This window comes from Falco punctatus (genome assembly GCF_963210335.1).
Source record: "Falco punctatus genome assembly, chromosome: Z".
In the NCBI taxonomy this organism is placed as follows: Eukaryota; Metazoa; Chordata; class Aves; order Falconiformes; family Falconidae; genus Falco; species Falco punctatus.
The window spans coordinates 34,232,464-34,246,039 of record NC_137586.1 but is presented as its reverse complement, the minus strand read 5'-3'; the positions used below and the strand labels follow the sequence as shown (position 1 = coordinate 34,246,039).

At 40.8% G+C, this 13,576-nt stretch overlaps 1 long non-coding RNA gene across 1 annotated transcript in view; it reads left to right on the top strand.

The window, feature by feature from the left end:
- The window catches only part of LOC308056460, a 54,419-nt gene that overhangs the window by 20,273 nt on the left and 20,570 nt on the right, over positions 1-13,576 (top strand). The window contains exon 1 of the long non-coding RNA XR_013924839.1: positions 1-13,576. This exon is cut by the window's left edge and continues 20,273 nt beyond it. This is a non-coding gene — a long non-coding RNA (uncharacterized lncRNA).

Below are 13,576 nucleotides of genomic sequence, written 5' to 3'. Positions count from 1 at the left end.
GTTTTTATTATGTAATTTCAGAAAAGTTCACATATACCGACTTCCTCGATACTATTGCATTTTATATAGGGTTTTTTGCACATTAATGGCACAAAATATACTGTTGTGTGCAATTTTCTTCTCAAAGACTAATAATAGAAGCAGCTTCTTACACTTTTGAAAAGTTAAATAGCACATGTGGGAATACAAAGATCTGTGAAAGACTGAAGTGTATTAATTAGCTGCATAGGAGTACCTTGTTAGCATAAGTCCAAAAATTTTTGTGTTCACTGCATCAGAGATGAAGGTTTAACAAACAAAACCTGCTTGTCCAGCATATTCTCACTATCTTTAGTTTTATACTTTCCTCTAGTTTTGTTTTTCAAGCCAGATTGATTTACATATCTTTTTCTGTTTAAAACAATTTTTCTGTAAATTTAAGTCAGGTGTAACTGAAACCTAGTTATTCTTAATAGTTTTATAATGACATCTGTGCCAGAGTAAGGCAAGCATGCCAGGACAAACCTAAAAGTGCAGAAATAAATATAAAGTGAAAATAAACTCAAATGGAAATAGTCTGCTTGCAGTAAAATGGCAGAATTTAACTTCAGTGTGGCTTTACTGGGCAAAATGATAACAGATCACCTGACTAGTTTTTAAAAATCCATCATAGCCAGGTACTGCACGTTCTTTGGTGATCAGTTGGGTAGCAAAGCATACAAGCAAAAGTTGGCTTAAACACTGTCTTCTCCATTAGATAGATCTATTTCAAACTAGGCAAAATGACATCATTGATAATGAAATTGTTCAAACAGAAGAACAGGAAAAATTGTTTTCCCAGAGATATTTACACCAGATGAACTATTTTGACTGCAAGGCAACTACTGCAGGACTCCATCTCATCTTCCTTTTTCTCATTATGGCATGCCAAAATCCAAGCTAATTCTTGATTGTGCACAGATTTCATTGCCCTAGCTACTTGCAGCTGTTGATTGTGACTGTAAGGCTCTGAGGATGCTGGCTACAGCAATGTGTTTGTTGTGTGGCCACTGAGCAGTGGCTCCTCAGACTCCCATCTCACTCAGAGCACCCCAGTGATAAGACAGCTACCAAATAACCTCCTGTGTACTTTTGACAGACATCTCAATCTGAAAATGTTTCTTAGTGCCTCATTTTTGTTTGTCTTGTCACTACAGCAACAGGGAATTATATTTTTACAGTTCTATTATGTACTGTCTTTTCTCACTGATGGCCTTGTGTCCTGATGACCTTGAGCTTGTAAATTTTTGGTTGCAGACTAGCATAATAGAACATAGAGACCTGTTTCATTGAAAATAATGGAATATTTTTCTGACATTAAAAAAATATTATTTGGTTTAAAAAAAAAAAGAAAAAAGCATATCTGTATGGGAGAGAAAGGCAGAATAGAGAAATGTACTTGGAGTTGCATCTTAGGTCAGCTGTCGTCATCTCAGACACGACATTTGTAGAGGCATTTCTTGCCAGGAATTAAAAAAATATCAGGTTTTAAAATACTTCTAAGCAGATCAAATGGCTAGTCTTCAAATTATCCCTTTTCTAAAATATCAGTTAGCAGATTGGGCTTGCAGGTATGATATTTTACTATTAATAAGTTTAAAAGTTCCTCACTAGGCAGTGTCCTGTGTGCTAGGTGGGGGAATTGTGGTGATATTACCGTCACAGGTTTATAAACTCTCTGTTACTGCAAATCTATGGCAAAAGAGAATCCTGTTATGCTACAAGCCTGCCCTGTATAAAAGCCCAGATGACAGAAAAACAAAAACCCCTCCAGCTACTCTAGTAAGCACATTTGTTTACACATAAAAATACAAACAAGCTACGGAAATACATTGAAAGAAGAATGGACATTTAAGTGCTAGTCTGCAGACTGTAGGATCAGAGCAAAAGGAAAATTGGATAGATGAACTAAACTAAATTAACAACTTCAAAGCTTTCTGCAGGATTCAATTAAAAACTTTGTATGTGAAATACACACTTAAAATCAATACAAATTTCATGCTGCAAGGACAAAAGTGCTATGGGGGCATCTAATTTCTTCTGGCCTTTCCCAAAAATGCTCTGCTGTGTGGGCGAGGAGCTATGAGAGAAAAGAACATGTGCTCCAGCTGGAAGTGAGGGGGCTGCATAAAGAGCAAGGCTGTTTTACTACTGGTATTTCAGTTGCATTATTGTAAGAAGCACAATGCAGCTTTGCACATGGAGACATGTTGACAAGCCCAGAAATTACCACACATAAATCTGAATCAGGTTCTCTTCTAATACAGTAGTCTCTTATTTTCTTCCTTTATGTATGCATGCACATTGTATGATGATGGAGATGATACAGCCAGGAATTTAACGTCAGTTTTCAGTATATCAGCACAGAAGCACTGAAACGTACCTGTAATTTCATGCAAAACCCATGGAAATAAGCAAAACTGGAAGGTTTGGCCTGTATATTAGAAACGATTTGACTGCTGTTAAGCATAGAGTGCATGCCACACATTAGCTAGTTTACTCTATTATTTAATTCCTGTAACAGAGCCAAGCCACTAAAAACATACTGCTGGCCTTGCAAATTAAAAAGAAGCAATTCAAGTGACAAGCTGCTGATGCAGTGCTGCTGTGGGAAGACATGATCTCGGTGTTTTAATATATCTGTAATTCAAGTTTTGTTAACAGGCTAGCTGCGAAGTTATTGTCAATGTGTTATGATTAAATCTGGAGCTACTGTTAGCTCTGTATTTCACACTTCATTGTAGCAGCTCTTCCACAAGTAGAAAACTAGAGTAAGACTGAATGTTGTATTCAGTCTTGTGACTTTATGGTCATTTTTTACATATTTTAATAAAAATGTTAGGTACAAACCTTTCATGGTAATTTCGGCTTCGTGAACTACTTACAAATGAAAAAGCTAATGTTCTTAGGTGTTAACAGCAGGTCTGTAGCGTGGTCTCTAGAGTACAAGCTGTCCTTTTCCAGCAAACCTCTTGACTCGGATAGAGAGTGGCACATCCCGTGCTGAGCTTACCTTTGGGTTCAGAACATAACATGCTGTAAGGACCGTACTGTAACATCCCCATGGGAATATCTTCCCAGCCTGCAGAGGAGTAGAGGGCAAAACCCAGCTTCACAGTTTGTAGTGGGTTAATGCCATACACAAGACAGCCTGGTACTCTGCAAGGGGAAAACGTAGGAATGCTGTGGCAGAATGGAGTGAACCCACAGCGGCTTCTGCCTTTTAGGTTAAAGACGTTTCTCCAGGGAAAGTTTGCCAGGGTTCAGTTCCCACTGGTGAATATGAGCAATCTGTGTGAAAAGGGTTGAAGATCTTCCTATGCATGAGACTGATTTCCATGTCAAATGAAGCCAGAATTATTAGCATGTGGTTAATAGCTCTTCTTTTTTTTATAAATACTAATGTTGATTTACTGGGAGAAGCAGAATGGCAGAAAAGCATTATTTCCCCCTGTTTTTCCCATAGATTACCCCTGAGTAAAGCCTGGTATTTAATAAATATGCAATGTATTTTCCAGCCTGATTAGACTGTGCAGTGAAGTAAGAGCTTTTCAATGTTTTTGAATGTTATTTCCTTATAACCTTCATCTCCCTTTGTGAGTGCATCAGGGACTTCTTTTAAAAAATAATAGAAGTTTGAAAATAATGATCATTCACAGCCGTGTGGTGGAACCTTTGAATGAACAGGAATTTGAGAAGAGTTGGGGCCGGTATTTGGTATAGGTTGCAGGAGCAGTAGGAAATGTCAAGACACCCAAAGGCATGGTTTAAAGCACCCCACCCCCAACCCCTCCCACACCCACACCCCAAATAGTAAAAATCTTATGTAATATAAAATTGTATCTATCTTCTGCCACTGACAATTGGGCTCAGGAGCTAGACCCAGGATGAATGGATGGATCATCCTGTTACAGCTGTGAGTGGACTGTCTTTTTCTGTATGATGAACTACAGAACTGGGGCTTATGAAGTACACTCAGCTTTTTGGCAAAATGAAATAGGAACTTTGAGACTTCATTCCTAGTGTTTCCATCTTACTGTTTGGGGCTGACAGCCAAGATAGTGACAGCACTTATACATTGTGTAGCTTGTTCTGTGAAGCACTAAGTTGCATCCTTTCTCTCTTTTTTTAATATCTCATGATCTCTGAGCAAGGCACATAACATCTCTTAAACATACGTCTTTGGCAAAGAAGAGAAATACACAGTGTCTCTCCTCATTGACTAAGAAACATTGAGGCAAAGTGAATAATTCATTCCCCACTGACTGCAAGTGAAGATAAACACCTGTACAGCACACACACCCAAACCACCAAACCACCCTGATGGAAACCTCCCTTATTCTGTGACTTGAGCAGGATTGTTACCAGGAGGACGGCAGCAACAGAATATGGTGAAATATACTCCAACAACCTTTCTGCTTCCTAGCCTTCCTTTTACATCTATGTCATAACAAAAGGCAGGAAACACGGGGATTTTCTTTGCATCGGTTGCCATTAGAGAAATAACCTTATTTTCCCTGAAGTGGCTAGGCCATCTGCTTGACCTGCCAGGATGTTGCAGAGATTTCTAATGGTAGCTGTCTCCCTACAAATGGTGCGTGAACCTACCAGATGAAGAAAGTGTTCTGTAAAGATGATAAAATTATTTTAAGCTATTGACTATGCTATGTTACTAAACACCTGTGTGATCTGTGGGCCTGCAGATGACAGCACTCATTATTGGCAGCAACATCAGCAGGTTGAGGGGGAACTGGAGTCCTGAGTTTAGCCCAGGGTATGAAATGCAGTCTCTTGTTTGAGATGCTTCTGCCACTGGCACCTTCTGCTTGTCTTCATCCTCTTTGACTGCTAATGCTTTCCACATCTGTTCAGATGCTTGCTCTCGCCCAGCTCTTTTGCTCCTCTGAACTTTTTTAAAGCTGCTGTTTCTGCCTCTTCTTTGATCCCTGTATGTTACTGGGGAACACAGTAACAACACAGATAATTTTAACCAGTGATTTGATGCAGATGAACTGGTTAGAGGGTCCACTTTCAGCTGTCAGAGCTGGCCTGGGTATTTACTGAAGTTTCAAGCATTCTGTCCTCTAACCTAGAAAACAGTGGTGTTCTTCCTGTTTTAAACGTTACCAGACAAAGACACCCATATTTTATTAATGTATGAGAAAGTGTCCATCATGTGTGAGGATTTTTCATTTTCAGTTCTTCCAGATGTTAGAACAGAACTGACCTGAATAAAGGTGTTTTGTTAACAGTAGGGGTATTTCTTGCTCTGTCATCAGCATTGTGTTACTATACCACTGTTTTGGAGGGATATTTCCCTTTGGAGTAGGAACTGTCAAACTACTTCAAAAAGGAAAGGAAAATTGCAACTGCTGGCTGAGAAATTGTACAGAAGTTATGCTTTGGATGTAGTATAGATTGGCAAAGCAGAACCAGGTTTACCTAAGAAGGGCTTTATGCTGTCAGTAGTCAGAAAAACATTAGTATTACTACTTTAAACTCCATTTAAAGCTGGTTTGTGTATTTCCAAATTACAAAGGAATTTTCAAGGGCCATGAAAATATGAATTTTGGTCTTGCCAATTAAACATCAGTACATATTCTTCAAAGATGGCACATCAGCATCTTCCTGGAAAAGGAGGGAGAAAGGCTGGGGGAGGCTAAAAAGTGACATGGGACCCCATGGAGCCTTTCACAAGGTTCTGAGGACTGGGAAAAGTCAGTAAGAATTTTGTGGGTTGTGGGGTGGGAAGTGTTTAGGAGCTCTCCTGGGAAAGGAAAAGGGATGTGTGGTGGGTTGACCCTGGCTGGACACCAGGTGCCCGCCAAAGCTGCTCTATCAGTCCCCTCCTCAGCTGGACAGGGGAGAGAAAATACAACGAAATGCGCGTGGGTTGGGATAAGGACAGGGACACCACTCAGCAATTACCATCACGGGCAAGGCAGACTCGACTTGGGGAAATTAATTTCATTTATTACCAATCAAATCAGAGTAGTGTAATGAGAAATAAAATGCAAACTTAAAAGCAGCTCCCCCCCACCCCTCCCTTCTTCCCAGGCTTAACTTCATTCCCAGCCCCTCTACCTCCTCCCCACCAGCAGCACAAGGCAGACAGGGAAGGGGGTTACAGTCAGTTCATCACACGCTGCCTCTGCCACTTCTCCTTCCTCCTCAGGGGAGGCTCCTCACACTCTTGCCCTGCTCCAGCATGGGGTCCTTCCCATGGGAGACAGTTCTCCATGAACTTCTCTAACATGAGTCCTTCCCACAGGCTCCAGCGTGGGTCCCTTCCACAGGGCGCGGCCCTTCAGGCACAGACTGCTCCAGCATGGGTCCCTCGTGGGTCACCAAGTCCTGCCAGCCACCTGCTCCAGCATGGGCTCCTCTATCCGCGGATCCACAGGTCCTGCCAGGAGCTTGGTCCAGCATGGGCTTCCCATGGGGTCACAGCCTCCTTCGGGCACCCACCTGCTCTCATGTGGGGTCGTTCACGGGCTGCAGGTGGAGACCTGCTGCACCATGGACCTCCATGGGCTGCAGGGGCACAGCCTGTCTCACCATGGTCTTCACCACGGGCTGCAGGGGCATCTCTGCTCTGGCACCTGGAGCACCCCCTGCCCCTCTCCTGCACTGACCTGGGTGTCTGCAGTTGTTGCTCTCACATGTTCTCACTCCCCTCTTCCGCCGCCATTTGTTGTGCAGGTTTTTTTCCTCTTCTTAAATGGATTGTCCCAGAGGCGCTGCCACGGTCACTGGTGGGCTCAGCTTCGGCCAGTGTCGGGTCCGTCTTGGAGCCAGCTGGCATTGACTCCATTGGACATGGGGGAAGCTTCTAGCAGCTTCTCACAGAAGCCACCCCTGTAGCCCCCCCACTACCAAAACCTTGCCACACAAATTGAATATGAGGTGACAGCTCCTTCTTTCTTTCACCACCCCCAGTAAGACTGATTTGGCTTTCTCGTGAGTGGGGAGGGAAGGGGGAGTCTGCTTCTGCTACAGGGGAGTCAGGAAAAGAGACCGGGCCTAGGCAGGATTGTTGAGCTGCCCCCACCCCTAGATGTGCTGCTCCTGCCAATGGTGGAAAGACAGAGTTCTGCCACTGGAAGAGCTCTCTGTCTCCCACCCCTTGCCAGTATCCACTGCAGACAGCCAAGCTGGGTCAGGGAGGCTGAGATCAACCACTCTGGGCAGCAGGGGTTTCTCCACTGATAGGTCTCTCTTTCTGTCCCCAATGCTTATCTCTGCTCCAAGACAGCCAACAGCAGGACCAATGCCAGCTCTCTTCTCTGACTAATTGACACAAAGACTAATTATCCACATTTTTAAAAAGCGTAGCTTTCCCTGACCAGCCCTTGGGTTTTTTCTTGGTCAAGATGACTCCTACTATGGAACAGTAAGGTATGTAGGGGGATGTTTAACTTCAGATACAGTCCTGCGGCTGAACCTGCTGGCAAAAGGAGGGCAGTGTGTGGCATGTTCAGAAGCACCTGCTCTGCTGACTGTGACTTCCCAAGAAGCTACTTAGGTTTGCGTTTGATCTGAAATGTATTGTACAATGCTGGTGAAGACTGAAAAAGCTGTAACATGCTTTTCAGAAGTGGATGGTGCTTTTTCTCAACTACTCTTACCCTGTAACAACTAACTCCTGCTATCAGTGATGCCAGATGAATCCCCTGAGCACATCCCCTCCAAGTATAGGAAAACTAACACAGTTTCACTCCACTATTGCCTCAACAGCAAACTGATCATGGCTTTTACCTTATATGACCTGACTCCTATAAATTTCGACTGTATGACCTTCTCTGCACTAGAAATGAGCTACCCGGTGTTGTTTTTGAGCTCAAATCCCAGAGAGGATATTTAGTTAATAATAGGTGATCTGTGCAGCAGCATATGGGCAGGTCATTAAAAGGGGTTCCCATTATCTAATTAGAACTAGTTCTCTGTTTGCCTTTCCGCACAGTGAATTAAGGCTTGGCTTGCAGCTCTGCTTCTGATCTCCCTTAGGAGCTTCAGTTCCCAAAACTACTACCCCTTCACAAATAGCCTTGAACCTTGTCTGGCTGCCTGAAGAGCAGTTTCCCCTCTGTGGATCCCCCAGGGTACCCTGCTGGATGACTATTCATCCACAGACAAGCCCGCTGGCTGCAGAGGCAGGGAGGGAGGGAGGACATGGCACATAGCTGCCCCCAGGAGCATGAAAAGCTACCCCATGGTGTTGATACACACTGTATCAAGATGTACTTGCTTTCTACAACACGTTATGTGAAGTGTTTCTTCCTGGTGGTCTTGGTGGCATTGTCCTGGACAAATATGCTTCAGAAATTTCTCGTGCCACTGGTAAACAGTGTTTGGATTTTATTTAGCACAAATAGTTCAGTCTTCCAGTAGCAGAGAAAGAAAATATGGTACCAAGGTGAAAATATTGCTACCATACAATGTTAAACATGGACTTACAGCAAATTAAATCTAGAATTATGCTCATAAAGGATTCAGACCTAAAATTAAAAGCTCTTTCTAACATCCATGCTTTTTTACTTGCTTTTTGAAAAGCCTGTTTTACGCTTTTCAGTTTTCATAACCTTAAATTTACTACGTTTTTTTTTGAGTACCTGTTATATGGCACTGTAGTCTTATAATTTAAAAATTGGAAATACTGGGTTTATGTCTTTATCTGACAAAATGGAATAGGACCAAAGCTACAGTTACTAAAGCCTAATCATTCAAGAGAATAAAGTTTATACTACAGGACTACCATAAGTAAAACTCTCTTTCATGTCTTAGTCATGGAAAATTTATATCAAGTTTTCCTTACAGTTGGACTGCAAATCTCATCTAGAAGAATGAGGAACAAAGACCTCTTAAGCTCTGAAATACTTTCTTGAATATCCTGCTAATGTTTTTTAAGGAGTTACAAGATAAAAATTCTCCCAATATTTCTTTTTTCTAAACACTAAATTAAAATAATATCATCTGTCTTATAAATGATGAATTGATATTCCTCCCAGCTTTGAAGAAAATATAAAAGGCTGTATAAAATTCTTGGCAATTTCTTACAGTTAAAGCATCGATTTGCTCTCCATTTTTCAATACATAGGTGCTTTTTTCAGTGCCATATATAATGTGCATGATTTGTTAAATCTAAGGGTAGTGTTTTGTGTTTTTTGAACAATTAAAAAACAGATTATTGCAAGTTCCTCAAATTTATCTACACTGCCACAAGTAAGAAGTCATTTCACTCCATAAGCACATAATAGATGCAGGTGTCTCTCAGTGGTGGGAGACAGCAGCATGTAGTACAGAGAACATCATCATGTGGGTTTGTGTGAACAAAATTTATACATTCATTGTCAGGTATTAAATTTGGTAACAGTTCTCTCTGCCTGTATTTAAACAACCACAGATGAGCAAGTCTTTTGAGTTTGGTGCTCATATCCAGGGATCATACCATGATGGTCTTCCAGGAGGAGAACTACGTGCAACAATGATGAAAACATTCTCTAATAAATCAGTTGCACCTGGGGTTTGGAGGCTTCAGTAGAGTGCCTTGCTCTTGTTTCTCAATGCATTTGATAACCAGTAGCTCCCTGACCTAAACGCTGTCAAAAGGCTTGTTTTAATGTTCTTACAGAGAGTTGAATGGTGATCTGTGTAATTATTAGGTTTTTCAGCTCGCCAACTACCATCGTCTTTCTCATCTCACGTTTCAATGAGGTGTGTGGGTTTTTTGTTTTGCTTACACTGAAGCCAGTACTGCCTTAACTGCTACAGGGCAGCTGAAATCTGTGCTGGGTATGGCTGGGATGAGGTGAACCTTCTGCACAACAGACCGTATGTATGGTGCTATGGTTTAGAACTATGATTTAAACGATGTTGATAACATACCAGTGTTTTGGCTGTAGGTGACCAGTGTTTGCACAACACTGAGGCTTTATCTTTCTCCCACTCTGTCCCATCAGCAAGTAGGCTGGGGTTGTGCAAGAAATTGGGAGAGGGCACAGCCAGAAGAACTGACCCAAACTGACCAAAGGTATAACTCATATTATATGATGCCTTGCTTAGCAAGAAAAACTGGTGGAAACAGGAGGAAGGCAGAACTTTGATGGTTATGGCACTTGTCTTCCCAAGTAATCACTACACTTGATGAAGCCCTGCTTTCTAGGAAGCAGCTAAACATCTGCCTGCCACCAGGAAGTAGTAAAGTAATTCCTTATTTTGCTTTGCTTCCACACATAGCTTTTTCTTCATCTGTTTAACTGTCTTTATCTTGATTCATGAGTCTTCTTGCATTCTTTATATGAGCTACTGTGTTTGTGCTTGGCCATTGACCAGGGGGAGCCCACAATAAAACCATACACGTATATTTTTCAGAATTAGTGGCAGGGACAAAGATTTTTCTATATGAATCTGCTTGGTGGCTTACTGCTCCAAAGGAAAAGCATGCTGTTCTCAATCCTAGTTATTGATGATTGCCTAGTGATTAGATTTTTAGCACTAGACAAGGAGTAAGGAAAAACCCAACAACATCACCATATTCTGGTGAAGTGAAAGTCCAGCAACTTAGTTTTCTACCTAAAAACTGGGTTATAAAAGAACAGCATGTGTAGTTTCTACACATAATGGTTTCTGAATAGCAACTTGTGGTTCAGAAGTTGCTTCCAATCACGTTTTCTTAATGCAGATGATGAGTAACTGTTCCTTTCCCCTACAGAGCACTATATTTCTATGAGGAGGTTCCTAGGCTACGAATGATACACTGTCATTGTTAGCCTATAGTCTAAATATGGCATACAGTTAAGTGAATCAGGGATAGAAGAGCTCAGAATACAGCATGTGAATGGCAAGCTGGTTAGCTTTTGGGATATCCTGGCCCAGGGGCTGCCAGAGGTCTGTGTTCTCTGGCGTCTTAATTCGGGCTGATAGACTCCAGTAAACTGCTCATGTATTGCTGGCTTCTATTTTATCTCCTAAGTCATACTGAAACGATGCTGTAAAAGAACTAGCTGTCTTCAGAATTACTTTTCTGTTACTGTTAGGTTACTGTTTCAATTGTAGGTTAAATTTGTGTTTCAGACGTCATTTCTAGACCGAAAAAAAAATAATAAAATCTTTTGAATATGTTTCGGGGTGAATAAGCAAAAGCCTTCCACATTGAAAAAACTTGTTTCTGACTCATTTTGTAATAGCATTGTAGTGTGCTATGCTATGTAAATACGTTGTAAAAACATACCAAGGATTCATGCTTAAACTAGTTCAGTAGATGTGTGAATCCTGAAAACATGTTCTGCTACAGTCTGTGAACAAGTTGGTACAGCTTTACTCAAAACACATTGCAACTTCCTCATTACTGTCTCAGTTCCTCAAAGCAGTAGCTTCTGGGAGGTTGAAGGGCACTGGCAATGAAGGCGAACACATAGAACAGCCATAGACCACCTAAACAGTGCCAGGTTACCTATGCATGCACGGACTCTCACAGGTTTAGGCAGAATGCCTTTGCCAATTGATGCAGGCAATCCTGAATCAATCTTCTGTTCCCCATTCAAAGAATCTGTGAGGCGTTACCCACTTTCTCTAAAAGAGAAGAAATGCCAGGCATGCTTCTAGAACAGGGCATACCTGAGACAACCCCAGAGACTCCACAAGAAAATTTGGAAGGGCAGATGTGTGAGAATTTTGCTTTAAAAAGCCTACTTTGGAAGCAGTGGCTTTGAGTTAGATGGTAAGGGAAGTGCTGCGTATGTATCCTGGAGCTATTTAGTTTGAATACCTATGTATTTCAAAACTGAAACAATATAGCTCATTGGGACGGTAGTATTTAGATTGAACTAACTTGAACTGACTTGTATATGTTTTTAATGCATTATTTCCATGTCTAGAATCCTAAGATGTCAGGTGACTTACTAAACTATAAAGCCAGATATTTCTTCTGGGTTTGTGGTGGGTGGGATAATTAGACTCGGAGATCAAACCAAGAGACGGATATTTAAATATAAACTTTTCATATACTGTCTTGTGTCGATGGGTGTCTCCACTAATGGTCTTATATCTTTTTCATTTCACACACAGCAGAATTAATATTTTTTTAAAGTTAATCAAGCTACCATTATAATTTAGGCAGAGTTAAGGTGGTATGCATATTCCTTTAGCTAGCATATGATGAAAGATCACTACATACTGGAGGTAATCCAACAAGGCATTAAATACACAAGCAGTTCTACTTGTTTCAGTAGGGTGAGTTATGTGCCTAAAGAGAGAAGCTGATGTGAATGTAATCACTGGCCTAGGTTTATGTTATTGCATACCTGAGACTGCAGGAAATGCAGAATGTGTATTTTCAGCTTGACAATTTTCATCTTCCAGTGTTTACAATGAAGTGGAACATTCTTAATATAACTAGGATGGGATAAAGCATATGAGCAAAGAGAACACCAAGTTTGCCAGGGATTTATATTTTTTTCTTTTCTATCTCTATTTTCTCTATTCATTCTCAAGTGTGAACATCTTTTGGTTCACTTACTCTGAAGACATTGAAAAACCTTGCACTGAACTACAAACAGTGACTAATACAACAACTTGAAAATGTACTGTTTGTTCAGATTTATTCCAAATCCATTCATCATCCTACTTTATGGAATAGAAATTCTATGTCTTCCTCTTCTTAAGCACAGGAGATAAATGAGATTGTACCAGTCAGCATATGGGTCAATGAAGTAAGCAGTATTTTTCAAGATTTTTTACTGCATACATTTAGTCTTTGAAAAAAAGGATCTAAAAGGAACATTGTGTGGACTGCTCCAGAGTGAGTAATGAAATGGGGAAAAACAGGGCAAAGAATATTTTGGCATTCCAAATTTTTCTGCTTCATAGTAACAGGAATCTTGTAATGTAGTAACGGTCAGACTAATGCTGAATTTAGATTTCTGCCACAGAGGTCCCATGCAACATTATCATGACACGGTTCTGACACTGGAAACCTGAAAATCAGTATTTATTGCTGTAAATCAAATTGGCACTTAAATGAATCAAAATCTTATTTCAGCTTACTTTGCTTTTACAGATATTAGAAAGTGAGTTTTAAATGAATTTTTATAGCAAAGCTGGCTAAGAAAATTACAAGAGCATGAATGAAACTGGCCTTAGGTATCATTTTTACTTATGAAAGACAGAAGTCCTCAGTTGTGAAAAATATGAAATATATTTAATTGTGTCACTGAGAATTAGTAACTAGCCCCTTTTAAAAATTATTTACTTTTTTTTGTGTGCTAGCTGTGAAACATCAAAGTTTAAAACTAACCCGTGTCTCTGGATTCTGCAAGTTAACTGTGGAAAGTAGGTTAAAGAACCATCTGTAGGACAGGCAGTAAACTAAGTTCACAATCTATCTCCAGGAAGAGAGCTGTGCAAGGAGTAACCGCACTTCTTTTTTTCAAACTAGCTAGAGCATTCATTCATTTTAGTTCCTCTTTCCTCTAGGAAAACAGCTGAACACCAGTCACCCTATGGTAAACTGTAATGAGAAATACCCTGAATTTCAAATAGCTTAAGGCTGGGAAACATG